The sequence below is a fragment of the Canis aureus genome, chromosome 27 (assembly GCF_053574225.1).
Source record: "Canis aureus isolate CA01 chromosome 27, VMU_Caureus_v.1.0, whole genome shotgun sequence".
NCBI lineage: Eukaryota > Metazoa > Chordata > Mammalia > Carnivora > Canidae > Canis > Canis aureus.
In genome coordinates, this window is record NC_135637.1 from 46617135 (window position 1) to 46638723 (window position 21589).

At 41.1% G+C, this 21589-nt stretch overlaps 1 pseudogene; it reads left to right on the top strand.

Annotated features, from left to right (window-relative positions):
* The first annotated feature begins 669 nt into the window (after positions 1–669).
* Positions 670–19938, top strand: LOC144299463 (nebulin-like; annotated as a pseudogene).
* Positions 19939–21589: the final 1651 nt, after the last annotated feature.

Here is a 21589-nt window from a genome sequence, read left to right on the forward strand (position 1 = left end):
GGGGCTGGGGGTGACTGATTGACAGGCACTGAAGGGGGCACTTGATGGGATGAGCACTGGGTGTTATTCTATATGTTGGCAAATAGAACACCGATAACATACAAATTTATATGAAAAAAGAAAGTACAAGATCAACTCAGTGAGGTGGGTGGCATTGCTAAAATAAAGGGGAGGGAGAGGTGGAAAACATGCTCACCACTGGGAATTGAGGGCTTTAACAGGTGTAGAGGAAACGAGTCAGATTAGTCTGAGACAGTCGAGAAATCTAGAGGAAGCTTTGGCTATAGATTATGTGGCTCTAAATGAGAACCCCCCAGAGATTTCCAAAAGCTTGGCTAAGTAGGTTAGCTTAAGAGATGATAGGAGATGGGAAGTTTGAATTCACTGTGGTCCTCCACAGAGGAGTGCAGGGAGGCTGGAATTCCACCAGGAAAGCAGATATACAGCGAATGCAGGTGCTCCACAGATCTTTGGGGATCATAGTTTTCTACTATGATAGTTTTCTACTATGATAGTTTTCTACTTTCTAAGAGTGCAGAAACTTCACTTTGCGGCACAGACGTTGAGTCATTGGGTTAATGCTGTTTGGTTGTAAGATAGCCTTTAATCTACTCACATTGGCACACCCGTCACGAATGCTGTGCTTGATTTCTGCGGGTTAAGTATCGAATGGATGGCGATGTTGCTAAAACTGTGTGTCACGTGGACGAAAAAGCAAAGGACATTGAACATGCGAAGAAAGTGTCGCAGCAAGTCACTAAGGTGAGGTCACAGTGTGGATGTTTGGGATGCATGTGGGTTTCCTCTATCTGACCTAAGAAAACGCGACAGGCCTGATCCTGCTCGCCAGTCTTCCCTGAATCTCAGGGCATCATGAGCTCGGTGCCCACACCTGTCAGGGAGACTGCACGGATGACTGAAGTGGGTTGTCAAACCTCTGCCCTGCAACTCGGTCCAGGCAGTTGCCGTGCCGAATGCAATCCCAGGGTTGCCAGAGGCTCCTACTTCTTTTTAGAGAAGTCAGGGAGCTTAATTTTTACAAGAAATCCTTAAATTTCAAATGTAAATAACTAATCAAAAACATGGAAAAAATACCACATAGGTCAAGAGGAACATGCCCCCTCTCCAGAATCGGCCAATGACTTTCAAAGGTTGCAGCCCTTAAAAGGAATCTATGGAGAATCATGATCATGACTTAGTTTAAGAGATCAGACTTTTCAAGTAAAAGCTTACAATGCAGGGGAAGTATCGTGGGATGTTGACATGGTCACCGCTCGCACAGTCAGTGCTGGTGACAACTGGCACAAGGGCAGCCCCTCCATGAGAGCGCTTTGACTGTGAAAGACTCAACAGCACTCTGTTCTCTGAACCCTCATAGCTCGTGGGTGGCCTCAACCACGGGTCCTCTTCCCTGTCTGTCTAGGTTTTATACAAGCAGAACTGGGAAGACACCAACGATGAGTACCTGCGTCCCCCTGATGCCCCTGAGCTTGTCCAGGCAGTTAAGAACACAGCCATGTGTGGGAAGGTGAGGGCTTCTGCTCTGTCATGAACTCTGTCCTCCTCCACCTAATTCAGAGGAATCCCTGGTGCTTGTGTGGACCTGGCGCGTGGTGGCCCAGCCTTTCTGCGAGTGTCCTTGAGCCGTGTGGGCTGCAGGGGTTGTGGCTGGCAAGGGGGAACTGAGGGGAAAGCTCTTGAGTGGGAGGGAGGGTCCTGGTGGGAAGCTGAACACGTGGGGAGAAGGGAGATGTGCCGGAGACCTGGCTCTTAGAGACCGGGGCTACACTTCGAGTTATTTCTGACTATCGCTCTTACGAAATGTTTATTTCGTGACAAGGAACTATGCGAGGTGCCTCCTGCCTCCTTCCGCTTGCATTCATAGTTGTTGTGGGAAGCAGATAAGGCCCCAGAGAGGAGATGAAACAAAATCCGACACATCTACCCTCCTGAAAACATGATTTGTCAGGAGAAGCAGGACACGCTGTTAATGAAGATGACTTGGACTGAGTGGAATGGGGGAGGCTATCTGGAGATTCCATTTGCCTTTGCTCTTACCCTGCCCTCGGTTCTTCTTGCTATTGATGGATGAATTCAAAATTGTGTATTTCGTATAAGTGGGAGCTCCTATCTCATAACTTCTCACTCTTTTCTGATTTAGAAACTGTACACTGAGGACTGGGAAGCTGACAAAAGCTTGTTTTACGCGTACAACGATAGCCCAGAGCTGAGACGGGTGGCCCAGGCCCAGAAAGCCCTCAGTGATGTAAGTCAAGTGCAGTCAACATTGTTTGGGAGTGTGGAATCGGGACGCTTCCAGTTAGGTCTTCTGGCCAAATGTTCTTTGCAATTCCTCTTTCAAAAAGACTAAATGTCATAATAGCAGATGAATACATCTAGAATCGTTGTAATTTATGATGTGTACTTAGATGTATAATTTATATTAGATATAATTAAACCCAATCTTGTTTTTTATTAGTTGAAGAACCTGAGTCTAAGACCTAGGTCATTAGTGGGCAAAACCCAGATTAGAAACCTGATCTTGTGATCCCAAGACCGGTGTTCTTTCCACTGTAGCCTGTGCCCTCTGTTCCCTTGGCTGGAGTTGAAGTTCTTCAGTGACAGTAGAGTGGCACTTAAAAAAAAAACCTGTTGGGATCGTAGCCATTTCCCGAAATATATTAAGTGAAAAATGTTATTGAAGGAGTTTGATTTGCTTCCTAATTTTAAAGTGTGAATTGTGATGTGTCCCCCTTTGTCTACATGAACTGACACACTTGTCCAAACATGGCTTGTGTAGTTACCCCACAAAAGCTCTTGCCGTAAGGTATACACAGAGGATATTTCAAAGACATGGAGGATATTTCAAAGTTAGTAAAAAGAAAAATCAGCTGTCTCCACTGACCAGAATTTTAGTGTCTTTTATCTTGAAAACAGTTTTAGAGGGACTTAAAAGGCCTAAGAGACTCCTTAGGTTGAAAGCTATATCCGCAGCAGAGAACTCCACTTGATTCTAGCACTTCCCCTTGTTTTGAGGAGCTTTATTTCTTGACCTCTGGATTTGCTAGAGGCTATATTGAAAATCCAAAGGCTACTGTTCTAGTCTTCAGGAGAGCACTCTTGTATAAAACAACAAGTTGTTTTTGATTCAGTTGTCAATCAGACCCCTAGAACTTCTTACATTCACTATGGACTTAACAAGTCAGTTGGCGTCTTGAAAATTACTGGGATTTATTTCCAGTGGGTCTTAGGATCCTATCTTGCCTTGTACTGGAATTATGCAGACTCATTTGATGGTGTCTCCGACTTTTGAGGTCTTGATCTTTTTTTTTTTTTTTTTAATTTTTTAAATTTATTTATGATAGTCACAGAGAGAGAGAGAGAGAGAGAGAGAGGCAGAGACACAGGCAGAGGGAGAAGCAGGCTCCATGCACCGGGAGCCTGATGTGGGATTCGATCCCGGGTCTCCAGGATCGTGCCCTGGGCCAAAGGCAGGCGCCAAACCGCTGTGCCACCCAGGGATCCCGAGGTCTTGATCTTTTATTGCCTCTCACTCGATGTCATTTGCAAATTTAGGGGATATATTTTTATCTGTTTTCATATAATTCGTTAAAATATAGCATAGATTATGCTCCAGTCTTTCCATAGAGTAACATAGGAACTAGAGAAGCCATAACAAAAACTTAAGGCTCTCTAGTACACGGTACCAATTTTAATGTGTAGGGACTTCTTGCTTCTAAGTTCATTTTCTGGTTCTGTATCTTATGAATATATAATATTGTGTAACCTTCTGTATCTATGAATATGTATTACTGTGTGACCTTTATCAAGTGATCAGTAGTTACTTGTTGAAAGTCTATGCATGGACAGCTGGCAGGATAGAAAAGAAGTTTTCATCCTTTCCCTTGAGATTTTATAATCAGGCTGGTAAGATGAAATTGTTATACATGAAACAATAAGAAAACAGTTTTCAAAAATCTTAGGGAGCAAATTCTACAGTCTAATACTTGCTGAAAAGACACATGCAAGTAATTAGAGAAGGCCTCGTGGAAGTGGTAATCCCAAGGGAAAGGGCAATTATGACCAGAAAAGGCATTCCAAGTAGAGAGTACACTTGAAACGAGGGACAGAGGTGGAATGAGTCTGGTGAGGAGAAAGAAACTGAATGCTGTGGACACCTCATTAGGAGGGTGCTTTTAAGGAAGTGGTGGCAGGACCTTGAAAATCAGACCAAATAGCTTTGACATGATATGGTAGTCCTTAAGAGATACCCTGTGATTTTTTGGGGGGCAAACAGTATGGTAAAAGTAGGATATGGAAAAACTTTGATGGACAATATAGTGGATTGGGACTAGGAATAATTGTGATACATTGAAGAAGACTATTTTAATAATATCATGGAATGAAAGGGAGGACAACGGAGAGGAAGAAAGGAATCTGAGGGCAATAGGTATTTTAAAAGTGTTAAGGACATTGGATATTGGAGATGAGAGAGTGAAAGGAGCCATCAAGGAGCTTACAACAGAGACTGGTAGTCTGGGTGTATAGGGGTACAACTGTACTAGTGAACGGAGGAATGGAGTTGAGATGCCTCATCCATAAGATGCCTTGATCTGGATCTTCCATTAGAAACTTTGTCCTATTGCACAGGCATAAGAACAGGACAAAAGATTAATATTGGAGAGTCATCGGAATAAAAGTGATAGCTGAGGACATGAAAATATATGAAGGGGGGGTGGAGTAGTGTATGGCCAAGGGCAGAGTTTTGGAGGATACCCCTACTTAGGACATCTGGAAAGCAGCCGGCAGAGTAATGAGAGAACAAATGGTCAGAGAAGTTGAAGGAGAACCAGGAAATGCCGTGTCACGTGAGCTCAGGAAGAGTGTCCAAGAAGATACTTAATTTCCCGTCTCCCTTTACCCATAAGATGGACAGATGAAGGGAAACCTCCATGCCACTTTGGTGCTAGGGACTTCAAACAGGTACAGTTGACCACATGTCTTGAGATACCTCAACAGAATACATAATGGAGACTGCATAGTGAAGTAAAATCTTCCCATCCTTCCTCAGAAAAACGTGGCACTTAAGATACGGGTTGTAACTTTATTGCAGACTAACTGCACCAAGCATCAGGTTCCCAGCCTGCCTATTAATACTGTTGTCCACACCATGAGCTCCTACAGTTCTTGGGCACAGAGGCTCCCCCCGCCCCCGCCGCGGGCTGTTGTTCACAGAACATTCCGCTGCCTAGGCACGGAGATCTCAACTGAGGGCTTGGGTTTGGAGGCTTTCTGTCCCCCTCACCTGTGCCTTCTTCCAGTTTCTCTGAAATCCACTTACTAGGTTTCTCTTGTTATCTGAGCCGAAACAAATATTTGGCAAATACCAAGAGAGACTTTAAGTGGATCCAGAGTACAGAATTCTAACAAGACAGAATTCTGAAGAAAGTTCCTGAGAAATGAGGACTTCTAGATCCGGTTTCTCTGGAGCTTCCTGACAGGATGCCCTACTTAGTAAGCATTCATTCTGATAGGACTTTGCTCACTCTGAGGACTCGGCCAGCCATGGAAAATACCAATCGCCCTATGCCTAAAATAAAGCCTTCGCTCCTTAAAGACTGAGTAGAGGAACTAATATAACTGCATCTTAAAACTGGTCTTTTGTATCTCCATTGACCCTTGGATATTCGTAAAAGCTTTTGTTTTAGGCAGTAGGTAGATGTTGTTAGGATGGGACATAGTTAGACTTGGTTAAAGCATGAAGATGACTGGGACCTTGGAACTATCCAGCTTCTTTTTTTAAAAGGTTTTTATTTATTCATGAGAAACAGAGAGGCAGAGACCCAGGCAGAGGGAGAAGCAGGCTCCCCACAGGAGGCCTGATGCGGGACTCGATCCCGGGTCCCCAGGGTCACACCCTGAGCCAGACACATGCTCAACCACTGAGCCCCCCAGGTGCCCCAGGAACTATCCAGCCTCTGTATGTTGTAAATAAGAATACTGCCACCTGGAAGGAGAAGTAATTTGTGTAAGTCTCACAAGTGAGTAGTAGCAGAGTTGGCACAGTAAGTCTCCTAATGAGATTTCCCTCCATGGCGTCAGTATATAAAACATAGATTCAGAAATCCATCATTGAACCTTTGCTCTGGTCAGGGTCTGCCCAAGCCACGAGGGCTCCCAAATGAGAGGTTACGTTTGCTGTCATCCAGATCTGACAGTCCAAGGAGGGGCAGATAGGTAAACAACCAGTCATGGCATCATCCGACAGTTCCTTCCAAGGAGCTAACGGTCACATTGAGTGAGACCCCAGGAGAAGGTCTTCAGGTCAGGGAGGGCTCAGGAGGGGATCTTGTGCTGACCCAGGGCCATGGAGAATGAGCAGCAGCCTGTAGGCAGATGGGGAGAGTCTGGAGCTGGGGCATGTTGAAGAAAGGGAACAGCAGGTACAAGGTCCACAGGCGTAAGAGGGCTTCATGTATCTGGGGATTGACAAATCGTCCTGCTTTTTTGGAGGCAGGGTTCAAGGTTGATGGAAGGAAAGCCCTGAGTAGTCAGTAGTGAAGGAAAAAGAGGGCAAGGGTGAAGGGGCTGCTGCATGCTTAATGGACATGATACTTTAACAACAGAGAGGCCTTTAGTAAGTTAAAGGAAAGGAGCTAATGAAGAGCGAGCGGTTGAAGCTGTCGAAAAAGAAGGGGTGACTGTGGACATGGCACAGGGGGCTGCTAGTGGGAATAGCAGTACGAAGGGAGAGCCAGATATTCTTAGGTTGAAAAAGTGACCCTTTCCTTTATGACTTCTGGCCCTCAGCTGCACCTGCAGGTTTACAAGTACATTGGAGTCCAGGTTCCTCTTCATGGGGACAAGACCTGTGTAGAGTTCCTGCTGACAAAGAAATCTCTCCATCTTTCTTTTTTTGAGAAATACTGTTTTGATTAAATTCCATTATGCTTGCCTCAATTTTCATATCAACAATATGTTTTCAAAGTGAGTACAGGTTAAAGGGGCCCTTGTTAAAGTACTATTTGCCTGGAGAACCCAACCAGTACATTTTATGAAACTGATTCGTTTCTTCCCAGAGTTTCTTCACTGTAAAAGTGCTCTTTTTTTTCCCTCTGAAGTTCTCTGCCCCTGGTCTTTGAGAGCTCTTTAGAGGCTGGTTTTCAGCCTCTTGTAAGTGCTCCAAATCTCTGTTGAGTTGCTAATTGTTTTGATGATGGCACTACCATCTCTCATTGTAACCGGACCCATGTGTAAGCCAAGAGGAGCACGGCTGTGCGTGAGCTCTTGAAGTGGCCCCTGTCCTCCCATGTGAACCCTTTCATAGTCTGTGCTCATGGCAATTCTCCAGTGTGTGTAATGTCTTACAGAGGAAATACCAGGAAGACTTTGAGAATATGAAAGACCAGATCTACTTCACGTAGACCGAAACACCAGAGTACAAAGTGAATAAACAAGCTGGAGTGGCAGCTAGCAAGGTATGAAGAAATGCTCTTATTTGTCATGATGGTCTTATTGTGGGTGAGTTTCTTAGAAATTTTGCTTTTGTATGTAATGAAAAAAAAGAGGGTTCTTGGGGCTCAACAAAAAGTGCAATTTGGGGTTATCATAAGGCTACCAAATTTTTGAAAAATTTTCCTATGTCTGACCTTTAACAATAGTCAGGTATCATCTTCAGTATTTGTTAAAGGACCTTTTGATACCTGCAATTAGAAAGGTTGTGCTCTCAGACAGAAGGACCCCTCAAGAAAGGACAGCTGTCAACCTTCTCTGAATATGGAAACTCCCACACAATCTATTACCATGATTTTTCTTATTTTCCTTCAGCAATTGCTGAACATCTAGACACAGACAAGATACACAAATCCATGGATATGCTCCTATACTCTGTAGAGTAGACTTTGGTAAGAAGAATCCTGGACGTTCTAAAGCACTAGAAATAAACTTCAAAGCCAATCAGACTTGGTTGAAACCCTAGCGTTGGCCCTGTTGAGGGAGTGAAAGCAAGGATATCACACGACCAGGAAGCCATTTAGTATCCAGGTGCAAAATAGTGATGTTTTAGATCAGGAGGGGAGCAGGGCTGATGGATGAAATGGACTTTGAGAATAGAGCTGACCTGGTTTGCTATTGGGTTGGATGTGGGATATGAGAAGAATGGGTCTAAGCAACTGGAGGATGGGATTTCTCTTTATTAAGAGAGAAGAGTGTGGAAGGAGGGCATAATTATTTTTGGAGGGAAAACGTGAGCTAAGCTTCCAACATGTAGGATTTGAAATGCGTTTTAGACATCGAAGTGGAAATGTTAAGTGGGCAGTTGATTGTACAAGTCTGAAGTTTCAGGGGAGATATATGGGAGGGTTGTATAAATTTGGGAGTCATCAGTATATGGAGAGTATTTAATGTCCGAAGACTGGAGGCCATCAAGGGAGCAAGCATAGACAGAAAACTCTAAGGACTGAACTCTGGAGTATCTCCATGTGAACACATCAGCGAGATGAGGTAGGAGTAGAGTGAGGAGAGAGTGAGAAGTGAGTGAAGGGAGAAAGGAGCGATCCGCTATTTAAAATGTTTCTGAATTGAAATTACCAACGTACAGTCACTTCTGCACGCACGTGAACTGCACACATGCTCACACACAGTCAATGAGGCATCAGAGGATAGATTTTGATGATGCTTCTGGCTTGCTTTCTTGAAAAACTGTGTTGGCAGTTAGGTCACTGGTGGCTAAGTTAAATGAGAGTTGTGGAGTAGCAAGTGTCTGAGACATGATACACTGCCATTATTTGTGTATGTCTTTTTCTCTTTGAGGGCAAGGACCAGGTGTTATTCTTTCACGTATTTGTCCCAAGGCCAGCATGTAATGAATACCCTATGGATGTTTTTGAGTGAATAAATGAATGGGAAGAAAAGTTATCCTGGAGATTTATGCAGTTTCTTTGCTGCTGTTATGAGTTACTATGAGTATTTTGTTTATAAAATGTCAAGCTGCCACTTTTCTAGAGAGAAAATTGATTTGTAGAACTATGTCATAATATCCATAATAGAGACAAGAACAAAAGTAACCCAGTTACTTTATCATTTCACTCCTACAGGTAAAATACAAAGAAGACTCTGAAAAGAATAAAGGAAAGCCTGATTATAATGTACTTCCTGCCTCAGAGAACCCACTGCTCAAGCAGCTGAAGGCGGCAGGAAATGCCCTGAGTGATGTAATAAGTACGTTCTTGTCAGAAAGTGTTTTTTTTAACTTTAGCTGCTAGAGAGATGAACTATCTCTCTTTCTATAATGACTAAATGCATACATAATTTTGCAAATAATTTAGGATTCTAGTGTAGCAGTTTCCCTGGAACTATATAACCACAGGAAGACAGGAATGCCCCCTGAGTATGATGTGTGTTAGTTTGGGAGGGGGGGTGCCTGTGGATTTAGCTCAAGGGGCAGAGAAAACCTCATTTGCTTATAGGTTCTAGTGCTTGTGCTTCTTTGGGATCCTGACACAGAAAGAGGCTTTGCAAGGGGCAGAGAGTGAGAGGTGAAGTTGTGTGTGCACCCTGCCCTTGTGTTCTTCAAGCAGGGCAAAGACAAATGTCCTGGGTTCCACAGGTTCTTCCCCTCACCTCTGTCATTCTCTGTGCAAATCTTGGCCCTAGAAACCATCATTTGCAGAAAGCACGACTTAAAAGATGGCTCCCCCAAAAGACAAACAACAACAACAAAAAATAAAAGGTGGCTCCCTAAGTCTTCACAGGAGTTTCTACTTGTAGAATTAAGAGTCTGACCAATCCATAAGATTTAAAATAAAACAGATCGGATAAGTGAGAGATGCATTAAGAGACTAACAGCCCAAGACCACTTTGACTATATAAATAAGAGGGAACATGTGATCAATTAAGTTATTCCCACAGTATTAAGCTTTCCCAATATTTGAGGATTATACATGGTGTTCCCCCTGTGGGTTAGTTATCTTTTCTTTGTCCCTCAAATTAAGTCAGCACCATAGAAATGTGTACCTGTGATTGAGGAATGAGGCGAGTGGAGTTGGAGTGGCAGGTGAGAGAGCGTGAGTGGATCTGTCCAAATAGCCCTGTTGGGAAATCAATGCAAAGCATGTTTTCTGTTTCCTAAATAAAGGTCATCTTTATCAAACATAGCAAAGCTCAGGTTCAAACCTACTTTGTTGATAAAGAGAACAATATAAATTTTTAAAAACCAAAAAGCACCATGTACAACCTCAAAACCTAACATGAGAAAGGGACAAGACTCTCACTTTATCAGTTGTGCATTTAAAATCCAGTGGTTGTTTATTGTCAGTATTAGAGCTAAATTTGGGTCATAGCTGAGAGGAAGAGTGAGTAGCTTTATCATCTGAGTTCCTGTATATACCTATATACAGGATATACTATCTGTTTGTGTAAGGAGGTTTTTTCCTTGGTGGAAGGAGGAAGAGAGAGTGTATTTCTCAACTTATACTAAACATTTTTGTGAAGGTTTGTTTCAAAAAGAATTCACTGTTGCTCAGAAGATTCCTGTCTGTTGCACCATCAGTGAAAGACGAGTCTGAGTTGAGGGAGAGCGGATGTAGCAGTCCTGAAGTACACACAAATCTCCACAACTAAGGGCTTGGTCTGAGGTAGAGTACTGGTTTCTTGACTTTTTTTTGGTGAATGTTAAAAACCTAAACTTTACAGTAATTGCTAATAGAAGAAACTTTTCATTCACTACACCCCAATATTGATTGTCAGTTTTTAAGACCGTTGACAGGATATATCTTTTTATCTTCTCCTTCTTGTTTATTGTTGTTGAGAAATACAAGCACTATAATCAGTGTGGGAGTGACAAGAATCTACTTTGATTTTTTTCTTCGACAGGAACCATACAAGGAAAACTATGAAAAGACCGAGGCAAAGAGCATAAATTACTGTAAAACCCCCAAATTCCAACTTGATACAGTTCTGCACAACTTCACTAGTGATGTAAGCAACTCTGTGGTTACTTCTTCTGTTAAGAAAAGATCCATTATTCTCCCCCAATAAATACATGAAATATGTTTTGTCTTTCAGACCAAATACAAAGATTCCTACTTAAAGAATATTTTGGGACACTATGTGGGCAGCTTTGAGGATCCATATCATACACACTGCATGAAAGTTGCACCTCAAAACAGCGATGTAAGTCCTAAGACAGTTGTTTAGCTTTCCACTTAACACATCTTTAGGGCATGGATAAAATGGTTGCATCCTCGTGTCTGATTTTTCTTCCTCGTAGAACAACTACAAAGCAGAATTCGAAGAAGACCGAGGCAAAGGCTTCTTCCCCCAGACTATAACTCAAAAAAATGAAACAATCGAGAAGCTGGATCCATGTAAAGATGTGAGTCTGTAGTATGACCTTCAAACATCCTGGCCTCCAGAGCATCTAGCGGTTCAAGAGAAATTTAAAATTTTAACACTTTTCAAATATATGCAAGCAAGGAAATTATAAGAAACAAAATCTATCTTGTAGGTGATGAACTGTTTTCCCTAGCTGTCATCCATACTTTTCAAGAGCTAATTCTAGTTCATTTCCCCAAAGAGGAGTTATCAGAAATCTGAAGAATGAGAAAGTTTCTTGTACAGCTGCGAAAGCATCTCTAAAACACTGCAGTCTAATTAGAAAAGAGCCTTGTGTTTTATTAACTACAAGTTTCTTTTCTTTTGGGGAATGGGTTCTCCTTGCTTGGACTATAGGATTTGATTGCTAAGACTATTCCTTTTTTCCTCCACAGCACACCTACAAAGTCCATCCAGATAAAACAAACTTCACTCAAGTCACCGACTCTCCTGTGCTGGTGCAAGCCCAAGTCAATTCCAAGTAACTGAGTGATGTAAGTTCCTTTAAATAGGCAGGAAATCCAATTTTGAGGGATAACCTATCATAACTCTGTATATAAAATCCAGTGACTTGTCACATTTACCAAAAAAAAAAAAAAGGCTAAGTGAGTGTATCAAATTTAACTTGTCTATATTTGTAATCACCTAAAAGATCTCCTTATTTAGTTGCCTTGCATCTTCTGGGATGTATAGCAAGGATAGCAGAATGGTTCTCTAAGGGGGCCTAATATAGCTTACCATGCTGGAAGGAACATGAGGTCTTTAGCCAGGCAAATCTGGGTGAAATTCCAGCTCTGTCGTTTATAACCCGGCACCCTAGGCAAATTGTTTAACCTCGTTATGCCTCGTGTTAGTTACCCTTTTGTAATTTGCAGTTGTTTTGAAGAGTAAACGAAAGGAGATCTGAGCATAGTAAATACCCTGGCCCGGAGTTGATGTTTAATACACGGTATGTCTCTGTCTCCAATAAGTTTCGGAAAATGGAGCTTTGGAGATACTTTTATCACATGACTTTTAAGTATGAACTTCCAAACTTGTGCTGAAGTAAGCAAAGCAATAAAAGTAACCTCAGTCAATTGATGGCCAGAAATAAAGTCTTCAGATAAAGAGTATTAACAAAGCATAATGTATGTGAGGGGACGTAACCAGGTTTGTTAGAACGTGTTTCTCCAGAAAGTGAGCGTTGACAATGGAAAGAGAGAAAGGGCTGTGAGTCTCAGAATCTACTGATTCTGGGGGCCGGTTGTGATGTGCCTGGAGAGGGAGCATATATGAAAGAGCCACCTGCTTCCAGGATAGTCCTACCACGGTGACAGACGTGCGTTCATGCAGGTTGTCAGTCGTGCAGGGTGGACTACCCTAGCTCTGGACTTCTGTATTGATCTCAACAGCATTGTCAGTTGTTATTTAACATAATGTATTTTACGTTTTATTCTATGAAATGTACCACCCAAGATTTTTATATTTTGGGACAATTCTTCTTTCGAGCTAATGGTCTCCTTTTTTTGTCTCTCTATCTGTCTTTGTCTCTTTCACTCTCTATCTCTGCTGAACTACAAAGGAAAGCATGAAAGTGAAAAGTTCAAGTGCCACATACCTCCGGATACTCTTGCCCCTCCTCCAGCACAAAGTCAATGCTTATAACCTGAGTGACGGAAGTTCCTATATACTATGGTATGGGATATCCTGACAACCTGTGCTTTTATTTCTGGGTTGTTTCACTGCATAAACACTTCAGTGTTAAAAATGGGAAGAACAGGGATCCCTGGGTGGCTCAGCAGTGTAGCGCCTGCCTTTGGCCCAGGGCATGATCCTGGAGTCGTGGGATCGAGTTCCACATCAGGCTCCTGCATGAAGCCTGCTTCTCCCTCTGCCTGTGTCTCTGCCCCCCACCCTCTCTCTCAATAATAGATAAATCTTAAATAAAGATGGGAAGAACATTTAGCATCTGCACCATGCCCTTATGCCTCTACCCATGTTCAATTCACCTTATAAATGTGTGTAGCAATGTTGTAGGTAGCTTCATACAATTAGACAATCTTGATATGTTTTAACCAACCTCCAAAATGCCACCACTCATGTAGGTTTGACTGCAAATCATAATGTGAGATATTTTAGCCATATATTCATTTATGTTATACAATGATTAATTTTCATCCAGGACCTGTTTTTTCAGATACAGTTTCATTTTATTTATTCCTCAGATGTATAATATCCCTTATTTCACATAAATGGTGCTTATTTCTACATGTAAGAGAGCTTGCACAAAAGGCATAAGGCCAGGTAGGTATCCATTGCTACCTTTCATTTTCAAAACTCAATTTTATAGAAAGTGCAAATCCCCCTTGGAAGGGTAGATCTCATTTCTTCAACAATTCTATAAATAAGTACTTAGATTATCTAGCATCAATGAGTATTGTAATGATTCAGGAAATAACCTTTCAAAGGACCTTGAGATCAAATGAAAGTGATATCTCTAGATCAGAAAAAGTAAATTAACTGTAGAATATTTGGTGCCACTCTGTGAAAGGCTCAGTATCAGGAGTTAGGTATTAGTATGGTAACTAGGATTAGGTTAATTTAATGAAAGATTCTAATGAGGAGGAGAGTACCTTGATCTTGGAAAATTAGAAGCTTCAGTTTGAAGAAAAATAACTAAAATATGCATGATTTTCTACAGCAAAAATGGTTCATTTGTTTCATATTAATACAGAGTATTGAGATACTCCTTAGTCTTGACAGTATGATAATATGCATATCACCTTTGTCGATTCCTTTGTTACAATTTTCCTGTTAGGATGTCTATAAGCAAGACTGGTAGAAGAGCAAAGCAAAGAAGTTAGACATGAAAGTGGACGCCATCCCCCTGCTGGCAGCCAAAGCCAACAGCAGGATCGCCAGGGATGGGAGTATGGCCTGGGCACCCTGGGAAGGGGCTGCCAGTAAAGCTGCCTGATGGGTGGGATCTGGCACGTGTGATGTTATCACAGGTGATGTACAAGAAAGACTATGATAAAAGCAAAGGAAAGATGATTGGAGCCCTGAGCATTAATGATGATCCCAAGAACCAGAGTGACGTGAGTGTCTTTGTAAAATCATGCTTACTTTCAGATATGGCTACATTTACTGTTTACTATAACTTTGGATGAGATGTTTAGCCTATATGAAATCTCCAATTCAGGATGACAAGTCACACACAAAAGCCCAGGAGTAAAAAATGATTAAGTTCCTTATTCTTATAACAACTCTGTACTTCGAGACATCAGTGTATATTGTAAATGTTTCCTTAATTTCTTTAATGCCCTCTGTTTTATTAGGGGGAAAATATACTAGCAATAGCCTTTTCTTTATCATTTCCTAGAAATAGATTTAATATCTCAGTATGTCATAAACACATATTCATTCCATGTAATGATCTGACTTCAGGTACTTTGCAAAAATATATATAGAAAAATAAAAGGCAAAAACTGAGAAAATCAGGCTAAAGACAATAAAGTAGGAAAACTAGATGATGAAGCATAACCTCAAGAACAAAGTATTTTAAGAATTGTATAAAACACTGATCTCATTTCAAAGACTAAAATATTAAAAATTCCTTATAAAAATTGCTTCTCTAACTCATGGCATTAAATAAATATTCCCTATCCTGTATCATTTATAAGTATGCTTGTCTGTCCTGCGTATATTTTTGGATTTCTGCACGGTAAAATTAAGGAGAATGTGTAAGAATACATGATACCTATAATAAAATGGAAAAAAACTATTTTTGCATATTACTATAAAGAAAAATATTAGAACTCAAGGAGAAAATCCAGCTTCCAAAGTTATTGTAAATAAAATGCGTTTCCATCAAGTAATGAGCTGAAGACTTTTCTGGGACTGTGCCTAAGTATTTAAGGTCCATGTTATACCTTTTACCTAATTTTGTACTATTTAAAAAATTCATTTTCCTTCAAATGCATTCAAGTGGATAGAATTACATTAAGACAAAAAAGTTGCTCAAGCAGCATTGTTATGTCATGGAATATCCTGGCTCAGCAATGTTAGGATAAATAACACAAGCGCATATATGGTTGTTAGCAGACTAGATTATCTAAGATGTGAGCCTCTACCATAGGAATACTGCCTTTTTCGCCGTATGGAAAATAAATTCTGAAAAAGTACAAAATTTTTCTTTGTGGTTAAGTATAGCAATGATGGGAATGGCTTCTACACCATGACATAGATTTTTCTTCTCTGTTTAATTTTCTTCTTCCTTTGACAGAGAGATTATAGAGGGGAAAGCTATGAGAAGACAAAAGCAAAGAGCAGGAACTACTGTGAGACCCCTAAATACCAACTTGACACTCTGCTGAAGAACTTCAGCGAGGTTGGAAAGGCCATGGTTGCTCCGGGGGTTTGAGGGCTTTTCTACGATGTGACAAATAACGTACCTAATTGGCATATTTGTCAATATGCTTCTCTTTCAGACTAAATACAAACATTCCTATGTACAGAACGTCTTGGGCCATTACGTGGGCAGCTTCAAGGACCCATATCAAATACACTGCATGAAAGTCTCCACTCCCAACAGTGACATTAAGTTGAAGACCATTGTTCCTGTCTCTCGATGACATTCTTTGGGGGTAATAACAGTCATGATCTATTTTAGTTCTTTCTCATTATAGAAAAATTACAAAGCCAGGTATGAAGAAGATAAGGGAAATGCTTTTTCCCTCAGAAAATCACACAAGAATATGAAGCAATCACGAAGCTAGACCAGTGTAAAGACAGAAGTCAGCTGCCCAGAGTTCTCCAAATGGGGTTTGGGATTCCTGTGCCATCTAGTGGTGAACTCAGCAGGAGTTTACATGCTAATGCCTAGTGGTTAGCAGATGTTAAATTTTAAATTTGGGGTGGAACTGGGGAGCACAAAAATTATTGTGAAGAAACCGATCTGTTACAGAATAGTTTGTGGTCTTAATAAAGCTTTACTTTCAGTAGTTTATGTACACGTGGCTTAGTGGAGGGAAAGGTAAGATAGATTTGTGAGAGAGGGGTGTTCATTCATTTCACAAATTTACACGAGGAGCTAGCTTATGTCAGGCACTGTCCTTGATGCTGAGAAAGAAAAGGGAACAAGGTGGGCTGCCTCTGGGGGAGCATGCATTTGAGAGGGATAAATAGATAACAAAAAACGTATAAAGAAGGAAGGTACTAGACAATGATAATACAACCTATGAAGAATGATGCTATAGGATTGAAATAGGATGAAGTGGGAGTGAGACTGGATGGGCTCCATAGGCTGGGTGCTCTGAGAGAGTTCTAAGGCAGGAATGTGCAGTCCTGCCAAGATCAAGGTGAGAGCAACTAACTGGAAGAACGGTCTAAGGAGAGAAGAGCTGGGCACTTAAGGAATTGCAAAGATGAAGTAGCAGAAGCGTTCTGGAGACGGAGACAGTGGGAAGAAGTGAAATGGTAGGGGATGGGGGTGGGCAGATTCTGTAGGGTAGGGCTCATCACCCACAGCACAGTTTAGGTCAAGTCATATGGAGCGCTGTTGTAAGGTGTCATCCGGAGGAAGATTAATCTGGTTGCTGAATTGTGGCAGGGAGACCAATTTAGAGGCAACATCAGGGGATGGAGATTGAGAGAGAGAAGTGACAACATATCAACCAAGTTTTCAGAAAATAAATTCTATTTTTAACTGGAAACTCTTTATATGTAGTATGTATATAAACAAGAATATAAAGATCCGTTATTATGATATTTTATTAAAGAACATCTTTTCTAGCATACGTGGAAAGTTCATCCAGATAAGACCAAATTCACGGCCGTCACCGACACTCCTGTACTGTTGCAAGCCCAACTCAACACGAAACAGCTTAGCGATGTAAGTGCCTTGATTTGTGCAAGTGTGGATGACCTGGAATGCTGTGTTTATTTGAAACATAAGCATTTTCGCGGGCTCATCTATCTACCCAACACTGTCATTTTTCAAGATTTAATAAGATGCAAATGAAGCTGCTTGACTGAATTGCAGCCTTGGGAAAAGTGGTATTAGACGATACTAAAAATAATATTTCTTCAATAAGTCACCAATTTTTAGTGGGGAATTTGCCCATTGGGATCTGACACACACCCAAAATAATGCATACTAAATTTCATGAATTTGAAAACAACAAAAGCATGTACTTGTGTAGGTAACAAGGCAAGCATTTCCCATTGTGAGTTTGCTGACAAAGGCAATACAAAAAGATACGAAGAGTGCAGAAACAAGAAAGACATCAGGTAGTAATAAGAAAATGAATACAGGATACCGATACAGAATTCAAACAGAATGGTGAGAGAGAGAGAGAGAGAGGGTGGTCAAGGGTGATCTAAAGCAGAACGGTCCAGCCGGGTGAAGATCGGGGAAGAGCAGCAGTGCTTCTCGGTCACACTCGTGTGGGTCACCCAGCGACCTGGTTAGAGTACAGATTCTGATTCAGTTGGTCTGGAGAGAGATGCTGACTCTCTCTCAAGCTCCTCAGCGATGCCCATGCTGCTGCTGCTAGACCACACTTTGGGCTGCACGGTGCCAGCAGCTAAGAGCGGCACAACCTTCTCAGGAAGGAAAATACATCCTGTCCTACGATAAAATGTGTTTTAGTATCACAGCTCATTTGCAGTTGGTAATGAAGTGAATGACATCGCTATACCCCAGGAGTCCTGTCAGTTCATCATGCGGCATTTCTAGCATATTAATATTTTATGCCACAAGAAGGAACAGCTAAACGCTGGCCAGTTACCAACATCACTGGCCCAGCTGAACTCGGTAAGCTGACGAGGGACAGAGTGTTGTAGGCAGTGTCTTCTCACAGCATGATCTTCTCATTGGCCTGGACCGGCCACGGGCACTGTTCTCGAGGTGGTTATTGCTGACGTTCAATCGTGCATTTGCCTTTAGCTCCAGAATTCAACAGCCTCATTCTGTCTCTATCCCCTTCCTTCCACCTATGTCAGCTTTAAGTTTTTTAAATACAGTGCTGTACTTTACATTTTTAATAATCAGAATATATGTATCTTTTTGACTGTACTAGGATTTTAGTTATTTAGGATTATTTCTATTTTTGTTATTTCTCTGATCATAGAATTTAATAGACTTTCAGTGTCCGTGTCCTGAAGTCACAGCCTAAAAGTTTAGATCCATCAATGAGTTTCCCACACATACATTGTGATAGCGTTTATAAAAATGACAACCCAAACTGGATTACACCACAATCCTGAAAGAGGGAGTCAGAGTCTAGGCCTTGTAACAGACTTTGACTGGATGGATATACCATCACTTTGAGGCGTGTTTCAGAAAAGGGTAGAAGTATAGAAGTAATTCAGTCATTTATATACACTCTCCCACATGCCCTCAAGGAAATCCTGACCCTGAACTGTTTGGATATCTTCTGTTTTCCAGCTGAATTACAAAGCAAAACGTGAAAGTGAGAAGTTCAAGTGCAGCGTACCAGCAGATGCTCCACAGTTTATCCAGCACAGAGTCAATGCCTATAACTTAAGTGATGTAAGTATCAAAGCTACAGAAATCTACCATTATGTGCCCACGTGAAGGGGAAATGTTATGGGTATTTAAAAAGACCAGATTAGGAGTTATGCAATTAAACAATGGTGGCAATTGTTTCCAGAGTATAAGTGGAGCTTTTAAGGCTGAACTGCTCAGAAGGCTCTTACTTTGCTCTTCTAATTCATTTTCCACATTTTCTGTTACCATCAGAAACATCCTCTTAATTACCCTCAGCTAATCTCTGTAGCATTGGCAAGCTCCTGTGAATGTCCCATTTCACTTTCTCTAAGTGGTTGTCTTTCTACATCGTCCTTTATACATCGGCATAGCCGAAACTTTAGAGAGTTCATAGGATATTAAGAAAGCGTATTATCCTTATGTGGTGGGAGGGGAGAAGCAAGATGACAGGCTTATGAATAATTATACTATCATTTGGGAAGTATAGTGTTTGAAGGTGAAAAGAGTCTACATGTAGAAATTTTCAGTCTGTTTCTTATTGTTACTGAATGATTCTGAGTTAGATGTTGTTCTAACCATTTTTCTGCTGAAACCTCCTGTTCAGAATATCTATAAACATGACTGGGAGAAGAGCAAAGCAAAGCAGTTTGACATGAAAGTGGACGCCATCCCCCTGCTGGCAGCCGAAGCCAACAGCAGGATCGCCAGGGATGAGAGTATGGCCTGGGCACCCGGGCAGGGGACCCCAGTGACGCTGCCTGATGGGTGGGATCTGGCATGTGTGATGTTTTCATAGGTGATGTACAAGAAAGACTATGATAAAAGCAAAGGAAAGATGATTGGAGCCCTGAGCATTAATGATGATCCCAAGATGCTGCATTCTTTGAAGAGAGCCAAAAAACCAGAGTGATGTCTTTGTAGATCTATCTTGCTTTCAAGGTGACGTCCCTCTTAATATGCCCAAGGGGTTGGTAGCACGTAAAAGGATTCCATATCCATGGGCTCTATCATGTTCACAACAGACTGCTGGGAATGAACATTAGAAGTAGAATGGTTTCCCAGATTCTTGTACCTTTGGGGAGAGGTATTTCTGATTACTTGATTCTATTTCAGTTTGAAAACCGTTTGTTTCAATATGTAATAGAATATTGATTTTAATTCTCAATATTGCAATCGGTAAAGAAGTGATTTTAATTCTCAAAACTTCCTGAAAACATCACTAGATGGTTTCATATTTTCTTCTGATTGAAAAATAAACTTTAAATGATGATTTTGAAACTGTCTTTATAGTGGAAGAAAACCATGAGTCAGAGATAAAAATCTTATTGTTAATTATCATTGTTTTTTATTGACTTTAGTAATTAGTACTGGTATAGGTTCAAGAAAAATACTCCATTGATTATAGGCTCCTTTGAGCCTCTGATTAAAGACTTGATCACTCGTCTAGAAAATTGAACTTTTTCTTCCTGCCTTTTGTCTGAATTTCAGAGAATATAAATTCCCTACAGCTTGTCTATGGGCCAAGTCTCATCTTTTGGGTAAAGTTCTTACTAGAGAGGGGAAAGATCTATTGCAAATCACAGTATATGCTGTGTTTAAAAAATGATTAGAGAATTCCTTAAAGAGTGGTAAGAGTGTTCAGCATAGCTTGCAAATATTATTTTTTCAAAATTAAATAGAAGGATGTTTGTATCCTTTACTTTCATTTCAACCATGTATTCATATAATGATCTATATCTTCATTAATTCATTTTGCATGTGCTGTGTAGTCCTATGGCAGTTTAAAGCATCCCGTAGTCAGTAGTTTTCTCTAATAACTTCACGCTGATTTATATCTGTATATAGTGATCACATACATCATATTATGTTTTTTAGTAGCTCCTTATCCTTTCTCAGTTCAGAAGGTTTCATATCTGTCTGTTGACAGAACATGTCTTTATCCTATCACAGTACCCATTAGAACACGAAGCACGTAGTATCTTCGGTAAATACTTGTTAATTGATTGATACTGGTAACCAAAAGAGCTAGTCAATGATGAATCATTTTCATATACATCCAGGCTAAGAGCTAAGCTACAGGTATAGAACATGCATGGCTTTTAAAGAGAATCTTTTAGGGGATGCCTGGGTGGCTTGGTGGTTTGGCGCCTGTCTTTGGCCCAGGGCGTGATCCTGGAGTCCCGGGATTGAGTCCCGCGTCGGGCTCCCGGCATGGGGCCTGCTTCTCCCTCCTCCTGTGTCCCTGCCTGTCTCTCTCCCTTTCTCTCTCTCTCTCTCTCTCTCTCTCTCTGTCTCTCATGAATGAATAATTTTAAAAAATAAAGAGAATCTTTTAAAGCCATTTGGACCTTTGACAACATTGTACAGATATGTATGAACTGGTATAAACATGAACAAAAGAATCAAATGGTTTAGTCAAAAACACTTCCACACACCAATGCTGTGGCAACATTACTTTATCAGTTTGTTTGTTTATTCATTAAAGATTGACTTATTTATTTTAGAGAAGGAAGGAGAGAGCATGAGCGGGAGGGGCAGAAGGAGAAGGAGAGAAAAACTCAAGTGGACTCCACATTCAGCGTGGAGCCCAACGTGGGGCTCAGTCCCACAACCCCAAAATCATGACCTGAGCTGAACCTATAGTCAGACTCTCAACCAACTGCACCAATAGGCACCCCATCAGCTTATTTCTAATAAAGACAAACTATTTTTTCAATGTTCTTA